This window comes from Miscanthus floridulus, chromosome 8 (assembly GCF_019320115.1).
Source record: "Miscanthus floridulus cultivar M001 chromosome 8, ASM1932011v1, whole genome shotgun sequence".
Lineage (NCBI taxonomy): Eukaryota > Viridiplantae > Streptophyta > Magnoliopsida > Poales > Poaceae > Miscanthus > Miscanthus floridulus.
This window is the reverse complement of record NC_089587.1, coordinates 9,418,533-9,435,940: the sequence shown is the minus strand read 5'-3', so window position 1 is coordinate 9,435,940 and position 17,408 is coordinate 9,418,533. Positions and strand designations below refer to the sequence as shown.

Here is a 17,408-nt window from a genome sequence, read left to right as displayed (position 1 = left end):
TCGCTCGCTCAGCCTCGATGATCCCCAAGATCAAAAATCACCAACGTTCTGCTTCTCCCCGCCGCCGGCGACCGTAATGCTGATCAAATCGTCCCATCGTCTCTATCACTAGATCGTCACCTGTGCAGGATGTTGGGGCAGATGAACCCAATAGAAGGTATAACTTGTGCCCATATCAACTTTTCTAGTATAATGCAAGAGTTACTTCCAAATTTCCATAATTACCAAGTCGGCAATGGATACATTGTATAAGTACTACTCAGCATGTTATTGTATTCCCTTCTTATGAGGAATTGCACATAAATTTCCATACTAGTTGAATTCCAGTACAAAATCGTACTACCCCAACATTTTTTTAGTGCATGTGGCGGATTTTGTGAACCCTGTAGAAGACATGGGACTGGGGTTTTGACTATTCTTAAATCGGCAGACTAGAGTATATACGAAGGAAACCATCGTTAGCTGAGCGGCAGCACCGGGTGCCAGTACTGACAAAGTATCGTGAGAAGATCTTGTATACAAAATTTCCAAACAGGAAGCTTTGTTCTACTAGAGATAAGTACATTTCTAGGGAGCAAAAGTAAATCTTGCTGTTTCACCCTTTTGATTGTTTGATCATGGTATTGTTTGAGCAGAATGACTACTGCAATATGATGAAGGGACCAATCGAGCCACAATTGTTGTTTGCTCTTAAGACCTTGATCGCTCGGAACCAGCAAAATCAACGAAACCCACAAGTGGAAAGGCAGACACCACCTTCATCCAGCTCAAATCTGGTATATCTTTGTGCATTTTAATTTTTAATACTTTAACCTTCTTTGTTTAACCTAAATTTTTTACCAAACCAAAACTATTTACTATTTGGCCCTCACAATCAACATCATACCTTAGAGAGATGGGCATGAGGTCATGGTAGGCAATGAGAGGACAACCCTCCAAGGGTTTCCACCGCTGCAACCGTCGGTGGAGGTGACCTGTGCCTCAGCCCCCTCTGTCTCCCCCCATGTCTCTCCCTTCCATCTCTTCTCGCCTTAGTTTTTCACCACCGAGTCAACCCATGTAGCTTCCTCATCTATGGTTGTCGTTGCCATCACCTGTCTCTTCCTACACAGCCCAACTCTCTTGGTGCCCGCCCTCGAAGCGCCCATCCCTACCTACGGTTGCCACCTCTCCACCACATGTCATTGTTGTGGATGATGGGTTCGCTAGGTCCCCTTGTGGATCGAGTGTCCCCCCATCAACCACTCCCAATGGCGCTCCTGACTCCAGAAGCTGAGCCCCCATCTCGGTCACCGCTAGTTGCACCACATCATTCACCAACTTTGTCAGCGTCCGATCGTTTCCAGTAAGCATCCAGAAGCGAGAAATCACGATCGGACGCGTCTAGTCATGCTCGACCGGACTCACCCAGCGTCCGGTCACTCGACGTCTTCCCTGTGCACTGCCATGTCAGCAGGACCGGACGCAGCCCTCCAGCGTCCGGTCAGAGACCGACGCCATCGTCTTCATAGCTTCTACTGACCGGACGCGCCGGTCCTACCGAGGTCAGCGTCCGGTCACTTACAGTGACCTCTGTCTTTTCTGTATAGGGCGTCGGTGGGACCGTCAGACTGTCCGCACTCTACGGGCGGACACTCCACCGGTGAAGTTCCTAACGCTTGCTCAAATGTGCCAACCACCAAGTGTATCACCTTATGCACATGTGTTAGCATATTTTCACAAACATTTTCAAGGGTGTTAGCACTCCACTAGATCCTAAATGCGTATGCAATGAGTTAGAGCATCTAGTGGCACTTTGATAACCGCATTTCGATACGAGTTTCACCCCTCTTAATAGTACGACTATCGAACCTAAATGTGATCACACTCTCTAAGTGTCTTGATCACCAAAATAAAATAGCTCCTACCATTTATACCTTTGCTTTGGACCTTTTGTTTTTCTCTTTCTTCTTTTCAAGTCCAAGCGCTTGATCATCACCATGGCATCACCATCATTATGATCTTCACAATTTCTTCATCACTTGGAGTAGTGCCACCTATCTCATAATCACTTTGATAAACTAGGTTAGCACTTAGGATTTCATCAATTCACCAAAACCAAACTAGAGCTTTCAATCTCCTTTTTGGTAATTGATGACAACCCTTTCACAAATATATGAATTAAAATTTAATTGAGTCCATGTTGCTTGCCCAAGCATATTTACTATGTGTAAAAGGATATGAACAAGTTTCATGAACCCCAAATGGTAGCAATTGCTCCCCCTACATATGTGCTAAGAGTTTGGATTGTAGCTTGCACATATGCTTAGATAGAAAATTTAGGAGACAATGTCTACCAAATGATGCTAAGGTATAAAAGATGGACCTTTGAAGCGTGATACCAATCGGAGTGCACCATTATACCATCCTTAGCACCATGATTAGCTCGATACCACTTGGAAACACTTAGAAATGAAATCACTAGATAAACTTATGCATGCTAGATATTCATTTCATCATTCAAACCTACAACTAGCATACACCACACAAGCATGGATATTAAAATTTAAAACTTATGCCATGCAAGCAAACATATGAAATGCACCATACAAGTTCATGAGCTTGCTCCCCCTACTTGTGTGCTCAAAATTTTAATTGATCTCTTTCCTTTATCATATCTCTCCCCCTATGTTAAGTTCTTCCCCCTTTGTTGTCTTTTCACCATCTTAGTACACTTAATATATCTTTTGTTTTTCTCCCCATGTAGTAATATCACTAATATCTTTGTTTTTCTCTCCCATTGTCATCAATGACCACAAAGGTTTAAAAACTAGATAGGTTGAGATTATCAATGTCAATCAATGGGGTGAAGATCATTTTCCCAAATTTGGTTCAAATTAGAATATTTGCCAAAGATATTTAACTCGGTTTGATCCAAGGACAAGCTTCTTCACACCTCCAAATAAGGGTTATCTTGTACCATATTGAGTTAAACACTCAGAGCTCATTTTCTAGATCAAACACTAGGTTTTCAAGCCCATAAACATGTCATATGCTACCACTAGATCAAAATAAGCATAGAAGCAATAGTGGTACCATATAATCATCAAAATCATTTGATTTTCATGAATGATCCTATTCAATGTGAAGGATGTCTAGATGCACTAAACATGTCCTTAGCAAGGATGTATGCCATGCCAATCAACTTTTACCTTGGATTGCTTGAAGGAGAGGCATGTCATATAAGTGGAGGGGGGGGGGTGCATCAACACATATTTGAGAAATCTAATATGTTCAACTCATTCCTTAGCTTGTAAAACCTTTTCTCATCCAATGGCTTGGTGAATATATCGGCAAGTTGATCTTCGGTGCCCACACTCTCAATGCAAATGTCCCTTTTTGTTGGTGATCTCTTATGAAATGGTGGCGGGCATCAATGTGCTTTGTTCTTGCTTGTTGAATTGGATTGTTGGACAACTTGATTGCACTCTCAGTGTCACATAGCAATGGCACTTTCTTGAACTTAATTCCAAAGTCACTCAAAGTGGTCTTCATTCAAAGTATTTGTGCACAACAACTATCGACGGATATGTTTTCGGCTTCGGCGGTTGATAATACAACACTATTTTGCTTTTTTGATGACCATAAAACAAGTGATCTTCCCAACAATTGATATGTGCCTGAGGTGCTCTTCCTTTCAACCTTGCATCCTGTATAATCCAAGTCGGAGTAACCAACTAGCTCAAAATTTGCTCTTTTGTGATACCACAAACCAATATTTGGTGTGTGCTTTAAGTACCTCAATATTCTCTTTGTTGCATTCAAATGACTTTCTCTTGGTGAGGCTTGAAATCTTGCACACATGCATACACTAAACATGACATCCGGTCTTGATGCGGTCACATAGAGTAGGCTTCCAATCATAGACCGATACAATTTTTGATTCACCATATTGCCACTTGCATCACTATCCAAGTTGTCATTTGTTCCCATTGGTGTACTAATGGCCTTGCTATCACTCATGCCAAACTTCTTGATCATGTCCTTGATATACTTGCCTTGACTCACAAATGTACCATTCTTCAATTGCTTGATTTGAAGACCAAGGAAGTAACTTAACTCTCCAATCATGGACATCTCAAATTCATTAGCCATCATCTTTCCAAACTCATCATAAAAGTCTTGATTGGTTGATCCAAATATGATGTCATCAACATAGATTTGCAACATAAATAAATCTTTTCCAATCTTCTTGATAAAAAGAGTGGTGTCAACCTTGTCCATCATGAACCCTTTAGAGAGTAGGAAGTCCCTCAATCTCTCATACCATGCTCTAGGTGCTTGTTTCAAGCCATACAATGCCTTCTTCAACTTGTACACATGGTCGGGCTTCTTGTCATCTTCAAAACCAGGAGGTTGCTCAACATATACTTCTTCATTGATGTAACCATTGAGAAATGCACTCTTAACATCCATTTGATAGAGCTTGATATTGTGGGCATAAGCATAGGCTAGCAAGATTCTAATTGCTTCCAATCTAGCAACTGGGCATATGTTTCTCCAAAGTCAAGACCTTTAACTTGTGTATAGCCTTGTACTACTAATCTTGCTTTGTTCCTTACTACTATCTCATCTTGATCTTGCTTGTTTCTAAAGACCCATTTGGTTCCAATCACATTGTGTTCCTTTGGTCTCTCTACTAATTCTCATACTTGATTTCTTGTGAAGTTATTCAATTCTTCATGCATAGCATTCACCCAATCAACATCCTTTAATGCTTTATCTATCTTCTTTGGTTCAATGGATGACACAAATGAGAAATGCTCACAAAATAAAGCCAATCTTGATCTTGTTTATACACCTCTAGAAATATCACCAATTATAGTGTCCAATAAATGATCCCTTGCAATTTTTGTTGGTTGGGGCATTAGAACTTGATTGCTTGTATTTACTTGATCATTGGGTTGAGATGATGTACTAGCCTCTTGATCTTGTTCATTGTTATGAGAGCCACTTGTGCTAGCTTGATTTGTATCATCTTGCACATTTGAGTTAGAGAGCACTTGCACTTGATCATCTTCATCATCATTCACTTGCCTAGGCCTCAATTCACCAATATCTATGTTCTTCATGGCATTTGAAAGTTGAATGCCTCTAACATCTTCTAAGTTCTCATTCTCTACTTGTGAACCCTTGGTTTCATCAAATTCAACATCGTAAACTTCCTCAAGAGTGCCAATATCCAAATTTCAAACTCTATAAGCTTTGCTTGTAGTGGAGTAACCGAGTAGGAATCCTTCATCACATTTCTTGTCAAACTTGCCCAATCTAATGCCTTTCTTCAAGATATAGCATTTGCATCTAATGACCAAAAATATGCAATATTGGACTTTCTACCATTCAAGAGCTCATATGGTGTCTTCTCTTTCAATGGGTGACAATAGAGACGGTTGCTACAATAGCAAACCGTGTTGATAGTTTCGGCCTAAAAAGATTGACTCACATTATACTCACTAAGCATAGACCTTGCCATATCAATAAGTGTTCTATTCTTCCTCTCAACAAGGCCATTTGTTTGTGGAGTGTACTTGGCCAAGAATTGATGTCTAATTCTAAATTCATCACACAACTCGTCAATTCTAGCATTCTTGAATTTACTACCATTGTCACTTCTAACTCTCTGGATGGTTGTTTCAAACTCATTGTGAATGCCTTTGACAAATGATTTGAATGTTGCAAACACATCACTTTTGTCCACTAGAAAGAATACCCATATGTATCTAGTGTAATCATCCACTATCACAAAGCCATATTTGTTACCACCAATGCTAGTGTATTGAGTTGACCCAAACAAATCCATGTGCAATAACTCAAATGCTTTACTAGTGCCCATCATACTTTTCTTAGGATGGGTGTTTCCAACTTGTTTTGTAGCTTGACAAGAGCTACACAGCTTATCCTTTTCAAACACAATATCTTTCAAGCTTCTAACCAAGTCATGCTTAACCAATCTATTCAATTGTTTTATTCCAACATGACCAAGCCTTCTATGCCATAACTAACCCATGCTAGACTTAGTGAACAAGCATGTAGATAATTTAGCTTCACTAGCATTGAAATCAACTAAGTATAGATTCTCATATCTAAAGCCTTTGAAGATCAAATTAGAGCCATCTACACTTATGATCTCTACATCATCTACCCCAAATATGCATTTGAATCCAAGATCACACAATTGAGCCATGGATAGCAAATTGAAGTTCAAGCTCTCTACTAGCAACACATTAGAAATGCTCATGTCATTGGATATTGCAATCTTACCAAGCCCTTTGACCTTGCCTTTGCCATTATCACCAAATGTGATACTATCATAACCATTATTGCCATTAATGTTGATTGAGTTGAACATTCTTGCATCACCGGTCATGTGTTGAGTGCACCCACTATCAAGAACCTAATGTCTTCCTCTGGCTTTGTAATTGACCTACAAAAGAAGATCAATTATTTTTAGGTACCCAAACTTACTTGGGTCCTTGAAGGTTAGTCACTAAGCTCTTTGGTACCTAGATGACTTTTTTCTTTGAGCCCATCCATGGTTTACCAATGAACTTAGCCTTCACACCATTTGCACCCTTGGTAAGCATATAGAAAGAATCAAGCTTAATAGAGAATACATTAGCATTTTTACTCTTATTTTTGCATTCATACTCTTTATGACCAACTTGCTTGCACCTAATGCAAAATCAACTATTGTTCTTCACAAAACTAGTCTTGTGAGGAGCAAAAGCCACTTTGCCTTTCTTGGGGGTATAGCACAATCCCTTTTTGTAGAGAGAAGCTCTTTGGCTATCCAAGCACATAAACAAGCGGTCCTCACCACCATAGGCCTTAGCCAAGGTGTGAGTGAGCTTATTGACCTCCTTCTTGAGGTTCTCATTCTCAACCATTAGTGAGGTATCACAAGTGAGACCATCACTACTAGATGAGGTGGAAGTAGAAGTACTACAAGAAGGGTTAGCGAGAGGAACAATGATAGGCATTGATAATGATTCATCAATTATATTACAAGTTAAGCCTACATTACAAGTTTCAACATGCTTCTTTTTATTTTGCTCATCAAGCAAAGAGGAATGAGCCTTTTTAAGCTTTTTGTGAGCCTTGCCAAGCTTCTGATGGGCTTCCTCTAGTCTCTCATGAGATGCATTGAGCTCATCAAAGGCTTGCTTAAGGGCTTTTAGTTCCTTACGCAAGCTTTTGCATTCCCTTCTCTTGATGTCAAAGTGTTCTTTAGCATCTTCTAGCATATCAAATAGTTTATCCTTAGTAGGTTCATCATCATCACTATCACTTTCATTTTCATTTTCATTATCATGTTCCTCATCACTTTCATCATCACAAATTTGTACCTTAGTGGCCTTAGCCATGAAACATGATGGAGTGTCGAAGAGAGAAGGCTTCTCATTGATTGCAATGCTTGCAAGTGCCTTCTTTTTGGTGGTCTTGTCATCATCACTATCATCATCATCACTTGAGGAAGCATCACTATCCCAAGTGACCACATATGAACCACCCTTCTTCTTCTTGAAGGTCATCTTGTCCTTCTCTTTCTTTTCCTTCGTGTCCTTCTTCTTGTTCTTCTTGTTTTCATCATCATTGTTGCTATTGTAAGGACATTGAGCAACAAGATGATCTTTGCTTCCACATTTGAAGCACCTTCTTGACTCTTCCTTGTTCTTGGATGAAGATTTCTTTCTTCTAGCACGGTACCCTTTCTTCATCATGAACTTGCCAAATTTCTTGACAAAAAGAGCCATCTTCTCATCATCATCATCCCATGAACCATCATCTTCACTTGATGTTTCTTGCTTTGCCTTGCCCTTGGATGATGTGGCCTTGAATGCCACACTCTTCTTCTTCTCATCTTTCTTCTCCTTCTTTTCTTCCTTCTCATCATCATATCTATATGTATCATCGGACATTATATCTCCCAACACTTGGTTTAGTGTCATGGTCTCCAAACCACTTCTCACTAGAATAGTGACCAATGTGCCAAATCTTGAAGGTAAGCATCTCAAGAACTTGTGGGAGAAGTCCTTGTACTTCACCTCTTCTCCAAGTGCTTTGAGATCATCGACAAGCACTTGAAGCCAATGGAACATCTCCGGCACACTCTCATCCTCCTTCATCTTGAAGCTTGCAAACTTCTCTTAGAGAATGTATGCCTTTGCACCCTTCACGGCTTGAGTGCCCTCAAATGATTCTTCCAACTTCTTCCAAGCCTCATGAGCCATCTCAATATTCTTGATTTGCTCAAATGTCATTTCATCAATTGCATCATGAACGGCACTTAGAGCAATGTCATTGTTTTGGAGAAGCACTTCTTCGGTCGTGGTGGGATTCTCCGGATCACCAATCTCAATTTTGGTTTCTACCACCTTCCACACTTTTCTATTGATTGACTTGATATGTGTGGTCATCTTTGATTTCCAATACGGATAATTTATGCCATCAAATTGGGGTGGCTTCTTGGTGTTGTTGATTTGAGCCATTTTTACACCGAAGGTTGTTAAGCCTTAAATTATGATGACCTCGGCTCCGATACCACTTGAAAGGTACTAATGGCTAGAGGGGGTGAATAGCCTATTAAAAATTCTACAACAACACTTAACAAACTGATTAGACAATTATAAAGCGAAGCAAGTGTTGCGCTAGCCTACTAAAAATGTAAGCCACCTACCACAATTCTAGTTTTTATAGTCTCTATCCACACAAGGGCTATGTCACTACACTAAGTTAGTGTGCTCTCAAAGACTAACTAAAGAGCCACACTAACCAAACTAACAAGCTCTCACAACAAGCTACACTAAAGAGCTTGACAACTAATTTGCGGTAATGTAAAGAGAGTAAGCAAGATGGTTATACCGCCGTGTCGAGGAAGGAGCCAATCAATCACAAGAATGAATACCAATGAAGACCAATCACCTCGGAATCAAATGATGACATAATGATTTTTACCAAGGTTCGCTTGCTTGTCGGCAAGCTAGTCCTTGTTGTGGCGATTCACTCACTTGGAGGTTCATGCGCTAATTGGCATCACACGCCAAACCCTTAATAGGGTGCCGCACAACCAACACAAGATGAGAATCACACAAGCCATGAGCAATTCACTAGAGTACCTTTTGGCTCTTCGCCTGAGAAAAGTCAAGAACCCCTCACAATCACCACAATCGGAGTCGGAGACAATCACCAACCTCCGCTCAACGATCCTCACTGCTCCAAGCCGTCTAGGTAGCGGCAACCTCCCAGAGTAACAAGCAAATCCCTCAGCGAAATAAGAACACCAAGTGCCTCTAGATGCAAACACTCAAGCAATGCACTTGGATTAACTCCCAATCTCACAAAGATGATGAATTAATGATGGAGATGAGTGGGAGGGCTTTGGCTAAGCTCACAAGGTTGCTATGTTAATGCAAATGGCCAAGAGAGTGAGCTTGAGCCGGCCATGAGGCTTAAATAGAGAGCCCCCATGAATAGAGCCGTTGGGCTCCTCACTCCACTGAACACGGGCCAACCAAACATGCCGGTCAGATTGACCAGACGCTAGACCTCAGCGCCTGGTCGCGCGATGCACGCCACGTGTCCCCTTTCTTTAAACACTGAGCGCTCAATCCCAACTGTCAAGTGATAACCGAACACGCTACTATGAAGTGACTAGACGCTGGACCTCAGCGTCCGGTCATTTCTAGTAAGCATCCAGAAGCGAGAAATCATGACTAGACGCATCTGGTCATGCTCGACCGGACTCACCCGACGTCCGGTCACTCGGCGTCTTCTCTGTGCGCTGCCACGTCAGTAGGATTGGATGCATCCCTCCAGCGTCTGGTCACTTAGTGACCCAGCGTCTGGTCAGAGACCGACGCCAACGTCTTCACAACTTCTACTGACCGGGCACACCGGTCCTACCGAGGCCAGCGTTCGGTCACTTACAGTGACCTCTGTCTTTTCTATATAGGGCACCGGTGGCACTGTCGAACTATTCGCACTCTATGGGTGGACACTCCACCGGTGAAGTTCCTAACCCTTGCTCAAATGTGCCAACCACCAAGTGTATCACCTTATCCACATGTGTTAGCATATTTTCACAAACATTTTCAAGGGTGTTATCAATCCACTAGATCCTAAATGCATATGCAATGAGTTAGAGCATCTAGTGGCACTTTGATAACTACATTTTGATATGAGTTTCATCCCTCTTAATAGTACGGCTATCGAACATAAATATGATCACACTCTCTAAGTGTCTTGATCACCAAAACAAAATAGCTCCTACCATTTATACCTTTGCCTTGAGCCTTTTGTTTTTCTCTTTCTTCTTTTCAAGTCCAAGCGCTTGATCATCACCATGGCATCACCATCATTATGATCTTCACAATTTCTTCATCACTTGGAGTAGTGCCACCTATTTCATAATCACTTTGATAAACTAGGTTAGCTCTTAGGGTTTCATCAATTCATCAAAACCAAACTAGAGCTTTCAGACATGCTCGTGAGCTCCTTAATGATCAGATGGAAGCTTGATTCATACTCAGATGAGATAAGAGGGGATTAAAAAACTAAGAAACATGGATAAGGGAAGTGCAAGAAAGCATTACCCTTGCCTTTGGATCTTGTGACAGTGAGCTCGAGCGGCCACGACGGTGATGAGTACTAGCCTGGTCATCGGTGGATCTATGCGGGCGTGTCGGTGAGGCGTACCGGCTCGGAGCACTAACTTTTTGGCGTTTAGTGGCGGCTTGCATGCCAATGAGTAGGTGAGGAATAGCAGCACTTGAGGACAAGACGGGCAGGGTGGTGGCTAGGTGGGTCGCGGCCTTTGTAAGCTAACTACAAACGTGCCAAAATTTCTAAAAATGTGCGGGAGTCTCACGCTGGCTTGCAAATTTTGACGATATCGGCGGTGAAGGCTACCAGCGGTGGTGATTGGGTCCTTAAAGAAGATGGTACATAGCACCTAACAACAGGCGTATCATATGGAAATTGAACGTTGGAAAGGAGATGTTAGCACCTAATGGCGAATAGCGGCGGTGATATAATTTTTTCAACGACGCTTATATCCGACGGTGGCATAATTGTACAATGTTGATACTAATTCAGCTGAGTCTTAGTAGCTTACTGAACACACGGTGTACTTTTTATAATAACAATGGACGCTAACATGACAAAGTTCGTCAGTTGATGTTGCATAATAAAGGTACTGATCTCTACAATAACAATGGACGCGATTACAAAGCCATACTATACGGTGGTTTGCACATACAAAGTAACACCCCACCAGGATCATAGTGAGATAACAGTGTTCAAAATCAACAAAAGATATTCTTTTTTTATTAACTCTATTACACTTTTCATTCACCAGGTGTACAAAATAACAAGGATCTATCAGCAACTGTAGTTATGATGACAAAAACCTTGGCCCTATTCTTCAGCACTACTTCAATAGTACGCTTAAGCTAATGAACAGTGTTTTTCTCTCACAACAAATCAGCATAAGCATCGGCATAAGCCAAATTTTAGCGATGGCCATAGGTTTATCCCCGCACTGAGCGATGGACATCTCATGAAGCATAGAATTCGGACGAAGGCATAACTAACCTTCACCGCACCTCTAAATCTTCGCCACGAGCAGGGACGATGTCTAGAAGAAACCTAGGGAAGAACCACCTCGCGTAACTCCCTCTAACATTCGAGAGGATGAGGAGCCCTGTGAGGAGCCTTGCCCATGCCGTCTTCATCAACGTCGGGGAGGAACGCATGCCACGACATCGAGAGATCCTAGGTCAAGATCTGTGGGCTCAAAAGGTTTCTCGGCAACAACAAGGCACCCTCCTCTGCCCTCTAGGATTTCCTACAGATATTCTAACCTAGAAGTCTCCTGCACACCGACCATCAACGAGCCTAGCCATCGTGTCATCGGTGACTCGGGCCACCAAAGATGGTATTGTTCTTCCCCATCTCTTCATGGAACTTCCTCTAACACCTAGGACAAATGGCCACCAGCAGGCCGCTGCAGAACTCGATCTTGAAAGCCTTCTCCCAGCAATGGCGGAGCCACCGAAGTATGCCATGAACCATGGTGGATGAAAGGAGTTGCCACTCTCTCAGTCTAATGCTAATTGATTTGGAGGGAGGGGGAGGGGTGACAGACTTAGTGCACCCAAACCCAGCTTAAATAGGCCAGCCTTGAAGATGCATCTAGACTCAGTGCAGTTAAGATGCGTGATCTAGGGAGCACGCATCAGGGAAAACGAGGTATATGACGATTCCCAGAGTAATAAGTGGTGGGTGGGGATGGTATTGGAATCAAAGTTGGGACATTCAACACTCACACACTTAAATAGGCTAGCCTTGAAGATGCAACCAGACTCAGTGTAGTTAAGATGCATGGTCTAGGGAGCATGCATCAGAGAAGATGAGATATACGATGGTTCCTGGCATAATAAGTGGTGGGAACGGTGTTGGAAATTGTGACGACATTCAACAATCACACACACTTCCCTGAGTTTTGGGCTTCCTGTGCATCTTCCTAGATTTCGGTGTGAGGCCAAGAGGTGCATCTAGACCCTAGTTAAATAGGCCAACCTTAAAGATAGAGAAGTGCAAGTAATGGTGATGCAACTGTGTTGTAGGTAGTTGGGAAATAACTCACATTGACTTTACCACTGGAAGACCAAACAATCATGGAGGGCCGGCGGCCATAACACGTATCCCAGTCGGCTCAACTTTTCATACGACAAAGAAAATACCACTGTCGCATCTATTGTTAACCCGTCGGTGGTAGAAGTTTCAACTGCTGGTTTCCTTCCTCAGGAGGCCTCGCTATCGGTCCAATCGGCGATGGAAGTAAAACACAGTTGCTTCTATTGCTACGGCAGTGAAAGTTGTGATAGTGATAAGTCAATCTGTAGTAGTGTATTCCTTTTTCTTTTTCATATACTTATAACCATGCATTAAAAATCTCAAAGAGCTTTCTTAAAAACTCTAACATGGAATGGGTGCTTAGTTATCACAACGGTATTCTAATTTGACTCCTTTACCCTTGATCGAACCTCTTCTCTTGACTAGACTTCAATCTAGACTGTTGAGGCAGGAACTTATCTAACCCATTATGATTTCCTTGTCTTGGAAGAGAAAGAATGTCTCGCTATAGGACCTTGCTCTATCCCCAAGGATAGACATTCTTCTTTTCCTCATATTCTAGTTCTCCTAAGCTCCGTAGAAGAAGCCTATGGTTGACAAGCAATTCCATTACACTCCTTAGTTAGACTCCTTGTCCTATTTCGATCCAATCACTAAGGGAATACATAACCTAAGACAGATAGATGATAGTCACCCCAAGCTTTACAAACTCCTATCTACCTATTGGTTGATACTCTTTCCAAACTCCAAACAACATGTATGGGTAGTCAAACGAAATGCATTCAACTAGCCCTTCATTTTCATGGCCTCTGATCATCCATTTGAGCAACTAATTAAAAGGTTAACTTTTGTTTCTCTTTAAAGTGCTTGGTCAACCTTCTATAGAATTTTCTTAATCCATACTAAAACATGTATTTATTCCTTATGCATTTCTAGGTGTTACAAAAGGTGAAGAATCTGCTTCATGTTAGTGAGGGACAAATCCGTAAGAAGTTGAGATGCCATTTTTGCAAGAAATTGGCCATTTCAAGAAGGATTGTCTGAAGAGAAAGAAATGGTTCGAAAAGAAAGGTATACATTATGTTTCTATATGCTTAAAATCAAATAATATCAGGTGGCTAGATTCTGGTGCTACTATTCATGTTTCACATATTATGTAGGAATTCCGTATGATCCAACCCATAAGCAGACCTCAAAAGTTCTTGTACAAGGAAATAGGATGAAGGCATGAAGTGACGGGATCGACACTTATAGAATAGTCCTCAAGACTGGTCTGCACTTAGATTTGAAAAGGTGTCTTTATGTTCCTGAGTGTTCTAGAAATCTTGTGTCTATGTGCAAGTTGGATGTAATAAGTTTTAAGTTTATGGTTGTTGATGGTATGTTTTCATTATATAAGAATAAATATTGTTATGGTTATGGTATTTTAATGGATGGTTTATACCATTTCAATCTTGATGATGGTTTTTCTAAATCCTTGTTTCATGTCGAGCATATTGTTGGAAAAACATAGCGCACATAATGATAAATTGGCTTTCTTGTGGCATAAGAGATTGGATCACATGTCCAAAGAAAGAGTTACGAGGCTTGTGAAAAGTGAAATACTATCTCATTTGGATTTTGTTAACTGGAATGTATGTGTGGATTGCATTAAAGCCATGCAAACCTCACATAGTTGATACACACTAATATTTGTGGTCCCTTTGACGTTCCTTCTTGGGGTGGTGAAAAATATTTCATTTTTTATTGATGATTTCTCATGTTATTGTATCTATACTTGTTGCATGAAGTATTTCATTCTTTTTATTGATGATTTCTCATGTTATCGTTGTCTATACTTAGACGCAAGCGTCCTAGAGGTGTTTTGTGAATGGGTGGAATGGCAACTTGATAGGAAAGTAAAGGTGGTAAAATCTAATAGAGGGATGAATAGTTTGGAAAGCATGATGAAAGTGGTCAATGTCCAGATCCATTAGCAAAGTTTCTTCAAAGTCATGGCATTTGTGCATTTATTGTGCCTAAAACACCTCATCAAAATGGGGGTGGCTGTAAGATAGAAGCATACTCTCATGAAAATGGTTAGGAATATGTTAAGTTATTCTGATGTACCTTTGTCTTTGTGGATGCATGCATTAAGGATCCTCGTGTACTTGCTAGATAGAGTTCCTAGTAAGGTAGTTTCTAAGACCCTATATGAACCATGGACAGGAAGGAAACCTACTTTAAGGCACCTAGGCTGCCGGACTCATTGAGGGGGTAAGTGTAGGGTCAAGATGGTGGACTAGAGGGGGTGAATAGTCCTTTCTAAATTTAATCGCGCCGGCTAATCAAAACAAATATAGAATTAAAACAATCGGTCTAGCCAAGACTACACCCCTCTATCGAAGTTCACAACCACCTTATAAAGATCCTAATTAAGAAACAAAGGTGCTTGTCATGCTTCTAGATCATCTCAAAACCAAACTTAGGTGCCTCAATTACTTATAAATATGTTCCAGCTTGAGGACCTTTCAATCAAAGTGACTTTAAATAAATCCAATAGTTGTCACTTTTCTAGCAGATTCTGTACTCTTCAAATAAAAATACATATCTCCCAAAGTATAAATACAAATACCACTAAAATTGGTGGAGATGTGATTCACTAAGTTATCTAGTAGCTGTAAAAATTTGAGCTTCATTTAACTTCTAGATTGCTACCAGATTTCAATTCTTCCACCACTGTTACATGCTAAAAACTGCTGCACTATAGCTGACAAGATACACTCCAAAACCGAAGCATCTCTTATCCAATTCTCATAAAATTTGTACAGAATCTTATAACATAAGTCTAGAGCATATACACAATTTTTATGCCAATACAATAAGTTTATTCACTCAAACATGGCTAAGATCACAGCTCACTCAGATTTTCAATATAGGACAGATTTCAATCACTTGGGCTATATTTCATCAAATATGAATCAAACTTGAAACTAACTTGTTTGAATACTTTCACAAGACATATATCCCTTCAATACACTCACTAAAGGTCATCTTATGAATTTATCCAACACAAATCAATCCAAACTTGATTACTAAGCTATTTATCCATTCAAACATCTCATAACAAGCAACATTGTATATTTATCCAATTCAATCAACTCATATGCACTCAAATAAAATGATCAACAAGAGATATACCTTGGTTAGCTCATAATCATCCAACTAGCAAGCTTCAACTCAAATATTTTTACAAGCCATCAAATAATCCAATAAATCACCACAACTTGAATATGACACTTGTATGTTGATAGCACTTGGACTTCACTCAATTTTCATTTGGCATTGGGTTTGGATGTGCACTAAGCGTCATAACTTGACTCAATATGTGATGAACAATGTGAGATCAATTGAATCAAGCCTCCAATGCCATGATACCTACAATCATTCATCCACTTTTTGATGATACCCAAACTAGTTTGGGTCCTCTCAAGTTAGGAGCAACATACTTAGACATTGCCTTAGCATGAGTAGCGGGATATTTTGCAATAGCAACCATAGAGGTACCATTACTGTCCTTTCTAAGCACAATATTATCATCAATTGAAATGGACTTAGAATTATTACCTAGGGGACATGAATTAGCCATGTGTCCCCTTTCCCAGCATAAGTAGCAAACTCTCTTTGATTGAGCCTTCTCTTCCTTGCTCATGTGTTGCTTCTCATGAGTAGCAAACTCCATCGGTTGATTTGAGCAACTGATCTGGTTGGCTCGATCTCGTCTCTAGCAGTGAGCTGTTGCTAGGGATTCGGTCGCCGTAATTCCCTTCTCTGCTCGAATCGACTTGTGGTTGCGGTCGATATGGATCGTCCCCAACCTTTAGCCCACGACCACTTCACCCGATGACAGCACCGCCTGGGAATCATGAACCCAGAGATGAAAATCATCCTCGACGAGATCAACCGCCACTTCAACGAGCATGACCAGAATGGGATTCGCATTTCGTGGATCAGGATGCGCACCTTTCTCACTAGATTCGTGACCTAGAGCAGGCACAAGAGGGATGCATGGTGGCTCTAGAGAAGGTCACCACGTCGATCGATGAGTGGCAGCCTTCAATTGAAGGCATCATCGACGACATGAAGCTCGACATCTCGAAGTCCAAGTTGGAGGTATCGAATATCTCTCACAACTAGGACCGGGCGATCCTAAATCAATCGGCTACCATGCTGGGCATCTTCACTGCCGTTCTGCTAGCTGTCGAGCGTCCATTCGTCAGCGCTCCAGCAAATCAGCCCAACGGGCACTGCGTCGACAATCACCACCAGGAGAGTGGATTTGGGGTAGTTTCTACCCTGATTCATTCCCTGGTCAAGGGTATGCCACCATTCCCCACTCCTCCCTCTCTAAGATCCGTTTTCCAGTCTACTGATGATCCTGGAGTTCGTAGTGGGGCTTAACGGGTTCCAGCCTCCCAAACTTCCTAAATTTGATTTCCCTAAGTTTGACGGATCCCAACCCAAATACTAGCTTAGTCAATGCAAGGATTACTTTGAACTCTATGGTACTGAACCTCACATGTGGGTTAGGGTCGCTAAAATGCATTTCACACACGGTGCTAAGCGTTGGTATCCTTCTGTTGAGTCCCAACTCCAAACCGCCAACTAGCCTACATTTACCCGCTTGATCCTTGATCGTTTTGGCCAGGATGAACATGAGCTTTTGCTTAGACAACTTTTCCAAATCCATCAAA

At 41.3% G+C, this 17,408-nt stretch overlaps 1 long non-coding RNA gene across 1 annotated transcript; it reads left to right on the top strand.

Moving 5' to 3' along the window:
* Positions 1–647: 647 nt before the first annotated feature.
* On the top strand, positions 648–13,937 carry LOC136478533 (uncharacterized). Its single transcript, XR_010764268.1, has 3 exons — positions 648–776; positions 13,612–13,746; positions 13,836–13,937. It is a non-coding gene; the product is annotated as an uncharacterized lncRNA (long non-coding RNA).
* Positions 13,938–17,408: the final 3,471 nt, after the last annotated feature.